Raw genomic sequence first — 10,583 nt, 5'->3', positions numbered from 1 at the left:
CCACAGGAATCCAATGCCTTCCTCTGACCTCCACAGGCACTACATGACACAGGTACACTTACACATGCAGGCAGAAGATTCATACATAAAATAAAAATAAAAGATTTTAAAAGAACTGAGATCAATTGTGTTGCACTGTTTGAATTTTTAACATCTATCATAAGACATGACATGTAATATTTCTAATCAATAGATGTGTGTTTCCAAAGATGGAAGATACCCTTGGATATCACTAGCCACAGACTCATTCAATCACACGTGTTTGGACAGCCAAGAATTTGTATTAAACACTTCTCATCTTATTGTATAGAAATATTATTTACCCATTGCATTATGAGGATTGACTGTTACAAGCACCTCATTCCAACTACCCTTCTCCAGATCATTCCAGATACCCTGGGCTGAATGGGTTTGGTACAGAGTAAGTCTTCTGTTCCCCAGGCCCAGCCCACAATAAGTCATGGGTTACCCCATAGCTTGTAGGCCATCCAAGCTCACCATACAGCAGCTATCAGTTGCCCAGACTCAGCCCACAGCAACTTATTGGTTATCCCTGCTCAGCTTACAGCACCTCCTTGATTGTGCCTACATGCCCTTTGCTGTGGTGGCTGTCTCAGCTGCACAGCTGGGAGATGAATTCTCTAGGGAGCATGTCTCCAGATTTGATTTGTGCCTGGGCAAAACCCCTGCAGCCATTTGGAGGTGGGGGCAGACGTTCCATTAAGGCCTCTGCTCTTTCATACCGTGGCAGGGTGAGCGTGGGAGCTCATGGCAAACTGGGTCTAATAGCAGTTAATGAGGGCAGCACACATGTCTTTGGCAAGCATCTTATTCCCTGCACTCAGTCTGTTTGAAGTAAGATACATCCTGGCACAGGAAACTCATAGTTTGATTGGCAAGGTAGTTGGGAGTCTGACTTAGTATCCCACACGTCCACTGTACTATCTAGTTGATGTCAGGCCAATGCTTGAACCCCTCAGAGACTCAGTTTTGTTATATCTAATATATAATGATATTAGTCATTGAAGACAGTTCTGAAGATCAGATTTTAAAATGCACGATGAATTCCCGTAAATTTATCTGCATTCCATATTGCTAGCCATTAATTATATACAAGGTGACAAAAATTTCTAAATATTTGTTAGAATACGTTGGATACTTACTTTACAAATTTTTAACATTTTATGTGTATGAGTATTTCACTTGCATCTATGCAACTGCACCCACGTATGCAATGCCTACAGAAGCCAGAAGAGGATGACAGTGGGTACCTTGGAACTAGATAAGGATAGGTTAGCCACCGTGTGGGTGCTGGGCCCCCAACCTATAGGCTAGCCATCGTGTGGGTGCTGGGACCCCAACCTGAGTCCTCCACAAGAGCAGACAGTGCTCTTAACCCCTCAGCCATTTCTCCAGTCCATGTATGCCAACTCTTGCACGCATGAAGTAGCGAAATAATGTATTAAAAACCCCAAACTGATGTGAATGAGGTGAAATGGAGGGGATGAGGTAAGGCTCTGGGAGTCTCAGAACCCACCTAGTGTGATCACACCTTCTACTTGGTTTCTCATACTTACTCTATCATAGACTTGGAATCTGGGGTGTTGACAAATAAAGGCTCATGGATCACATGTTCATGAATCTGGTTATACATGCGAGAGCATCATTTTTTCCCATGAAAACATATTTAGCACACAGTAAGAAATTATGTTGGTCTAGGTAAGTGACAAAAGTAGGTTTTCTCTAGGGTCTCTGACTTCTCCAACCACGTGCACTGGGATATATGTACAGTATCATGCATGAGTTCCCTCCCATTGAGAGGGCCTTAAGTCCAACTAGACAGCTGTTGATTAGCCCCAAGATGAAAGTGCCACCACTGCACCAATAGAGATAGCTTGTTGGACCAGTCATTGTTGCAGTTTGTGGCCTTTACCGCTGGGTAGGCCATTGATTGGTTTTACCCCCTGGCAGCTTGTATAGCATCTTCTGATACTATGAGAGCTAAAAATTGATCTTCTGTATGATCCACCTATCTCACTTCTTGGTATATACCCAAAGGATTCAGTATCCTGCTACAAGATTCATGCACAGCCATGTTTGTTGCTGCTCTTTTCACCATACCTGGGGAATACAAACAACCTAAATGCCCACAACTAGTGAATGGATATTGAAAATGTGGCACATTCACACAATGGAGTTCTCAGCAAAAAGAAAAATCATGAAATTTGAAGGTAAACGGATGGAACTGGAAACTGTTAGGATAAGTGAGGTAACCCACACTTGGAAAGGCATCTGCTTTGTGGATCCTAGCTCCATATCCTCAACTGTAACTGTACGTCCTGACATAATTACAGGTGCCAAGAAAAGAGGAAGGAACCAAGGGGTAAAGGGAAAGAAGGAGCGTGAACGAGGCCACCTGCAGGAAACGGGCAGTAGTGTGGGCAGTATGGAAGGTGGGCTGCTTTCACTGTGGAGGGAGGGCTAAAGAGGGCACAGCGAAGGGGTGAATAATGCTAGGTGGTGGGAAAACCAAAGGAAAATGTGGTGTTTAATAAGCCTTCTGAGGGCCTGGAGAGATGGCTCAGCAGTTAAGAGCACTGGCTGCTCCTGCAGAGGACCAGGGTTCAATTCCCAGCACCCACATGGCAGCTAACAACTGTAACTCTAGTTCCAGGGGATTCAACCCTCTCTTCTGACCTCCATGGCATTGCACAGCATGGGTGCACTTACACACATGCAGACAATACACTCATACACATAAAATAAAAGTAATAAATACATTTTTTAGACTTCTGAAAAATACACGTACAATATAAATGTGGGTACACACCGTACAGCTGAAGGCTGTCTAACAGCAGTGACAGTGCCTGACAAGGGAAACCTTCCTTTGAGTTTTTGGTCGGGGTAATCTAAGAGACTCTCGAAATAACACAGGCTATTGCCACAGCCCTTGACTGCCTCCCAGAACTTGAAGGTGACCCTATTGTGAAGACAGAGCACACTCTGAAGACATCTCAAAGATATAATGGCTCAGGCTGCTCACTTTTCAGTCAAGGAAACAGCCCTTAGAAGGAGGGATTTACTGATGTTTATTGAAGGTCAGATATCAGAGTTTGCCTCTCAGTCCTGATTTTCTACTGGGCCTCACAGCCTTGTCCCCCCATAGGTAAGTATAAGCTTTAAGTTAATTTATTTTTGTCCTTATCTGTTAATTTCTTATAAAGTCAAGTAAAACAATTCCTCTGTATTTCCATCACAGTGTGACACACATTGAGTGTGTTCAATGAATGTTTATTTGACCTTAGTTTCCTTAGTTGGAATTAATGTAGGGTTCACTATGTGGACCATGCTGGCCTTGATGTCCCAGAGATCCACCCGAATCTGCCTCCCAAGTTCTGGGATAAAAGGCATGTGCTACCTTGCCCGGCTTTAATATAGGGATTCAAAAGATAAAAAATTTTCAGATCTGGAGCTGGAGAGATGGCTCAGCAGTTAAGAGCACTGGCTGCTCTTGCAGAAGACTGGGGTTTGATTCCCAGCACCCACATGGTGGCTAACAATCATCTGTATCTCCAATTCCAGGGAATCTGATGCTTTCTTTTGTCCTATGTGAGGAATTGCATGATACAGGTGCACTTACACACAGGCAACACACTCATACACATAAAATTAAAATACATTTTAAAAGGACAGTATTGGGAAAAGCAATATGTAAAATGCAATGTGCCTAGTGCACCAGGTTAAGTGCTATAGACATTACTCTCCTTCCTCTAATTACCTCCGTCTTTTCAGATGAGGAAACAGATTTAGAGACACAGACGTGGAGGAGCACCAACCACTGAGTGCACACGTCTCTCTAGGTCTGCCTCCTTGGAGTGCACGTTTTCCTAAAGGGGGCTAGAGGGGTGCCAACTGAGTTTCTAGGGTGGATTAGCAAGTGGGAGGCGAGGGGCTGCAGCAGAATCCAAAGTAGAAGAGATCTTGACCTTCCAACAGAGAGAGCGAGGTGCTGAGAGTAGGGAAAACAGTCAAGTGGACAGGAAAGGGTTTCAATAAGACAAAGACATGATGTGTGGATTGGGGAATGGAGGCAAAATTAGCTTATAAACTCAGCTACTCAGTTTGGAAGATTTGGAAGTCATAGAATCACATAGTCTCTACAAGGAAAATTTCATAACGAGCTGGTTTTCAAAAAGCAGTTGTAATTTGGGGGAGGGTCACAAGGTATTGAAATTTTTACAGTTAGACTACACAGAATATAAATTTGATTTTTTTAAGGCTAGTGATTCTAGGTTCATACTTGTTTCAATGAGCTTTCAAAGACGCACCAGAATTCATGTCAAGGTGCCCAGTGTATTCAACTAATACACATATTAAAATGCATACTACACATCTTATTTTTGACTAAGGGGATTTTAAATTCACCCTGATTCACTCCCGTTTACAGAAGGAAATTAAAACATTGATTGGTTACTTCCCTCCTGTTATAGGGACACCTTGATTGGCTAGCTGCCGGTGGCTAGGCAACCAGGCAGATGTGTGGAGTTGGTAGCAGACCTGTCTCAGCGGGAGTTGCGTGGAGAGAGGCTCTGGGATCAATTAAAATGCCAGCTTTTCCAGGCGCATTTCCAGAGCATCTGGGCATGATTCCATATAAATTTAAGGAATTAGAGATCAGACGAAAGTAAACATTTCTGTGCTGTGCTTAGCTCTGACAGAATGAGAGGGTGGAATTCGCCACGGTCATCCAGCCTGGAGGGGGTTTACACCTTTGGCTAATTCCCCCCTTCTAGATTGCTTTATTATTTTAGGTATTTGGTATTCGAAGGCTGCTTAAATCATTTATATTCCCTTGGGAAGGAAAAGAGGGAAAAACAGCAAAAGAAAAGCCAGATTCTGGTTTCGTAGACTAAACAGTAGTGTAAGACACTCATTAATTTTATAGTCACACCTCTGAAAGCAGAAGTTATCAATGCTCTTCATTTTCTTGCTATGTGGCCTCCTGAGCCTGGTTTAGAGAACTCATATCCCCACAGACAAAGACGTTTTCTCTCTTAGGACCCATGGAATTCTGACCTTCAGTGGCACACAGCTCTTTAGTCCCTTATTTTGATCTCACTCCTGGAGCCTGCAGCCCTGCCCGTTTCCCAAGGGCACCTGGGCTCGCTCTGGCTGTGTGCTGGGGGACTAGATTTCCACCGAATCCTTTGTACCCGGGCAGAGGTAGAATAGAGGTGCGAGGTCGGATCATCGAGCAGCACAACAAAAATGGTCTATGGAGCTGGGCAGTGTGCAGGCAGCCAGACTGCTGACAGGACCCAAATACCATGGCTGATACATCGTAGCTTCCAAACTTCGTGAAACAGCAACTCTCTGATGTCACAGACATCGGCCAGACTTGCCTTTTTTACTTAACAGCAAAGTGGAAAGACATGAGGTTTGGATGCATTGTGCAGTGCGGGCTTTGAGCCCACTTTGGGTGACCTGGACAACTCAGGGCCTTCTGGCCTATTTCCACAGTGTGACACGTTAGACAGAAGACCCCAGCATTCTCCCAACTTTATAACTGCAAAATCCTATAATCAATAATTAAGGAAATAAAGGAATACTTGATGGGCTCCTGGAGCTGGGTTCTGTACCACACATCTTCTCATGACATTCTTGGGAGAGAGGCATTGTCCCTGTCCTGAGGTAGGAAACCTGGTGTCTGTAATGTAATCCAGACATTAAGGAAAGCCAGGCCTGCATGTTTTCTGACCGCCCCCACCCCGGCCCCAACACAATCTGCTCACTCTCTAGAAACCTAACGCAATGTGAATTCTCCACCTAGGTTTTGATTTTGATCTAGGCTCAATAATAACAATGTGTATATTGCAGACAAACATAGCATAACAAAAATCTGTAATACTCATTTCCAAAGAACGTTCGAGCTTAGGAAAGCATCAGTGCCATCATCTCCTGCCTTTGCATTGGCAGAATGATGAGATAAGCGGCCATCTCAAGAGTGCAAAGAAACATGACACATCCTCTCCAAGGTCCATGGAGAAATACAGAAATACAGTAGAGAGCAAGTGGATGGAGGCTTAAAACCCAAGCACCACGCAGGGGTGTTTCAGATGCCTGACACCCATGCATGCCTGTGATTAAGGTTATGTTCCCATAGTGGGCGTATCCATGACTGAGTTTCCCCTAGATTCATTCTTCACACTTTTCTTGCCTATTAGCCGTGCTCAGAGACCCTGGAATAACTAACTGTAATTTAGCGGAAGCAGAAAAATGAGTCTACAAAGATATCAAACAGGAATGGCTTCTAAGAAGCAGTCATTAATTCAATGGCAAAATTGGTGTAAACATAATTTGGGACATTCTTCGTTCATGAAGAGAAGTTCTACACATGGTGTTTGGCTCTTGCTTGTGAGAGGCAGATCTTCAGTCACGGAGCTCAGGGTGGGCAGCGGGCAGACCCCTGCTGTTCTGGAAGCCCCCCTCCCCCAGCTCCTATGGAGACATCCCCCAGATGCTTAATGCTTCTGAGTTCCTAAGGCATGTTCTTCTCTTTCCCTGGAAAATAGAAGTAGCTTCCATGTAAACGCCCTGTCCATGGAACCCAAGAAACACTACATCTTTGATCAGCTCATCACATGGATTCCCTCCCCTCAGTGTCAGCTTGGTGGTGCCTTTCCTGGTGTTGTGCCATCTCGTATTGGCTCTGCTGTGATGATGGTTCACTAGGTCCCTGCTTCATGCCCACAGTAACCTCCTTATCAAAAGTTCATGATGGCTCATGTCTGCAACCCCCACATTCTGGAGGTGGGGCGGGAGGATCAGAGGTTCCAGGTCATCCTCCTCAACAGAGCAAGCTGGGGACAGCCTGGGCTACATGAGACCCTGTCTGTAACAAAAAACAAACATGTTCAGTCACCCCTGGACGTTCCCCGCTAATCATAATTTTTCTTTCTTTCTGTAGTATCAACAAGGTTGAAAATCTTTCAATTCTTTGCATTCAATTTTCTATTTGCTCAACAATTTCATATTCAGCCAACTTCTGTTTTCTCACTTCACTGTGGACGCTAGCTGCTCCTTTATCACTGTTTAGAAACCTCCCCAGCTAAATATTCAGTGTCATTATTAACAAGATTTCCCTCCATAAAACAGAACGGAAGCACAGAAGAGGCTTAAAGCTGGAGCCCGGGGCCAGCTGGGAAGTCAGAGTCACGAGCATCCTCTACGAAAGCCAAACAGGCCAGCGAGAGCAAGGACACTGCACTTTTGTTGGGTCTTGGAGTCATCGAAACTCTCTCAGGAGAAAACAAACAAACAAACCTGGACCTACCACCCTACACTGTGGAATGCATTTTTCTCTGCACCTTGAACTCCGCATTCATCAACCAGGAATGTCACAGCAAAATAATTGACACTGCGTAAATAACAAAAGTTTAACTGATCACATTTCTGAACACTAGATACCCAAAATCAGGGTTCCAGGTGATTTGCTCCTGAGGAGGGCTGTCTTCCTGGCTTGATGAAATTGTGTTATCATTACATTTTCATGTGGCCTCTCTTAGTGCATGTGTGTGGGGAGGGAGGGAGGAAAGGAGGAGGGAGGGGCGGAGGGAGGGAGGGAAGGAAGGAAGGAAAGAGGGGATGGAGGAAAAGAGGGAGGAGAGAGGGAAAAGCATTTTTTAATTTTTAAAAAATATATTTTATTTATTATTTCATGTGTATATGTGCATTGCCTGCATCTAGGTAAGTGCACCCATGTTGTGCAATGCCCGTGGAGGTCAGAAGAGGCTGTTGGATGCCCTGGAACTGGAGTTATGGACAGTTTTTAGTTGCCATGTGGGTGCTGGGACTCGAACCCAGATCTTCTGCAAGAACGACCAGTGTTCTTAACCACTGAACCATCTCTCCGCCCCAGGGAGAGGCACTTTTGTCTTTTCTTTAAGCACACTAGTTTTACTGGATTAGGACTTTACCCTGTGAGACCAGTTAGCCCTAACCCCTTCCTTACAGACTGCCTTAGTCCACTGGGACGCTGCAATAAATTACCTTTTGTTGGGTGATTCATAATGAACAGAAATTTATTTACCACAGGTAGAGAGGCCGGGAACATCAAGAGCAAGGTGCAGGAGTGGCTGGGCTGGGTCCATTCAGCACAGACGGCACCTGCCAGCTGTGTCTTTAGATGGAAATGGAGGTCTATACCTCCTCTAAGACCTCTGACCAGGGCTAGTTCCAAGGGCATCTTCTTAATACTATGTGTGTTGGGGACTAGGTTTCAAAGATGAGTTTCGAGGGCCACAAACATAAAGACCATCAGGCCTCTTCTCTAGATGACCATAATAGATTTCCAACACACAAATTTGCAGAGGAAGGCAGACAGAAATGTTTAGTCTTAATGAGTTATCTCAAGATAATAAATCAATGTGAATACTTTTCTCTGAAGAGAAATATCTGTTTCAGCCCCCAGAGTCCAATAAAAATGTTACTTAAGGGGGTTCATAATGGTATGGTAACAGAATTCGGCTGAAGCTGGCCGAAAAAAGCTCATCATAAAATACTAGAAATTGTGTAATCCATGTCCATACAAACATTCAAATGCTAAGTTTGAAGTAGATGTGTATAAAATATAAAAGAAAAAAAGAACCTAATTAAAAGAAAAAGGCCATAAAAACATGAAGTGCTGTTGATTAAACAGTCTGCTGAACACAGGTAAAATTTCTTAAAATTGAAAATCTATAAACTGAAATTTTATAAATTCATTATAAATATTATAATTGAAAGACATTTATAATTGAAAGAGAAGTGGTGTACTACAAGTTGGATATGAATTGTTTGAAATTTGTAGTGAAAAAATAAAAATAGAATTAGTGATAAAAGAGGATGCTAAAAGAAAATGGAGGAGATGGTTAAATTCACATTTCAAACAGGCCCTAGAGTGAGAGAATTGGGAGGGCTGGGGCTATAACCCAGAGACCTGGGGTTCAAACAGATAATCACAGTCTCATAATTGATGGGAGACACACAAAGCTTATATCCACGAATTATAGCATGGGTAAATACACACTGGGCTAAATAGAAAAATCAGTAAATAAAGACCTAAATAGCTTTCTTGTAACAAAACTGCAGAAAGCCAAAGGAAAGATAACATTTTAGAATAGGGGAGGACTCAGATTATCTAAAAGAAATGAAAACTGGACTTTTCAGCAGAAGGACGTAATGGAAAGAAAGGTGTTACCGAAGCACGAGGCTGGCCTCTTCCAGGCCTCTTCTGCTGCATGTGATTCCTTCCACACCAGGCTGGCATTCTGTTTCTCTCCATGTTGGTCCACAGCCAAGACGCCGTCACCGCAAGGCTATTAGCACCCACCGGTCCCTGGCGCCATGAGTACTACAAACCCTTTCTTCATAGGTCCTCAGTCTTGGCTACTTTGCTATAGAATCAGAGCGGCTCACATACCTGCAACCCTGAAAACTACAAAATGTTGCTATCTTACTTTTCTCAGTGCTGGGACCAGATATCTGAAAGAGGCAAACTGAAAACAGGGATTTACTTCAGTTTGTGGTTCAGGAGTCAGAGTCCCTCATGATGGGAAATCATGGCTGAAGTTTTGTTGAATCAGCTCAAAGGCTGTCCTTTTTAAAATAATTTAAAGATTTATATATTTTTATTTTATGTGTATGTGTGTTTTTGCTGCGTGTATGTAAGGACTCCACATGCATTCAGTACCTGCCACAAGAGAGTGTTGAATCCTTTGGACCTGAATAGTTGTCAGCCATCACTTGGTAGCTGGGGCCTCTGCAAGAACAGCCAGTGCTTTGAAAGGCTGAGCCATCTCTCCAGCCACCACCAGTTGCTTTTTCCATGACCCCAGTCAGGAAACCAAGGGTGACTGGGGAGGAAGCAGATCCTAGCTGTAAGTTCAAGGTCCACCCCCAGTAGCCTCCCTCTATCAGCCAGACCTTACCTGCTAAAGGTTCCACAGCTTTCCAAGCAGTGCCACCAGCTGGCAACCAAATGCTCAAACACAGGCTGTGGGGGACACTGCACATTCTAAGCATCACAGTTCCCGACAGAAATTAAGGAATATCTAAAGTAGAAAGAAGGAATCATAGCTAAGAAATAAACTGTCCAGATCGATTTATAGTTAACTCCAATACAAATCACACTAGGAGTTTTTGAATTGACAGAAAGTCTAAAACTTGGGGGGTGGGGGTGGGGCGCTGAGCGGACACTGCAAATGGCTTTGTCTTAAATCTTAATTTTTCCTTCAGTTCTGAAAGGCGGCTTTCTGGGTACAGATTGCTTGGCTGACAGTTTTTCTCTTCAGAGCAGTGAATAGGAATTGTCTCTCAGCCTGTACTGATCTCCTTTGGGGCCTGCTGCTGGGAAATGGCTCCTTTGTCAACATCCGGTCTCCTGCCTTTCTGTTCTGGCATCTGCGTCTCCCTCTTTGCGTGGCTTTCCTACGATTACTTTTTCCTGAGACCGTCTTAGGGTGCTGGAGGGTTTGCTGTGCTGGCTGACTCCAGCTGAGAGCCCCAGCGCAGCCTCTGGACAGCCGAAGCAACTGAAATCTGTA

This window comes from Nannospalax galili, unplaced genomic scaffold, assembly GCF_000622305.1.
Source record: "Nannospalax galili isolate Female #2095 unplaced genomic scaffold, S.galili_v1.0 scaffold645, whole genome shotgun sequence".
NCBI classification, from domain to species: Eukaryota; Metazoa; Chordata; class Mammalia; order Rodentia; family Spalacidae; genus Nannospalax; species Nannospalax galili.
Note: the sequence above shows the minus strand (reverse complement) of the source record.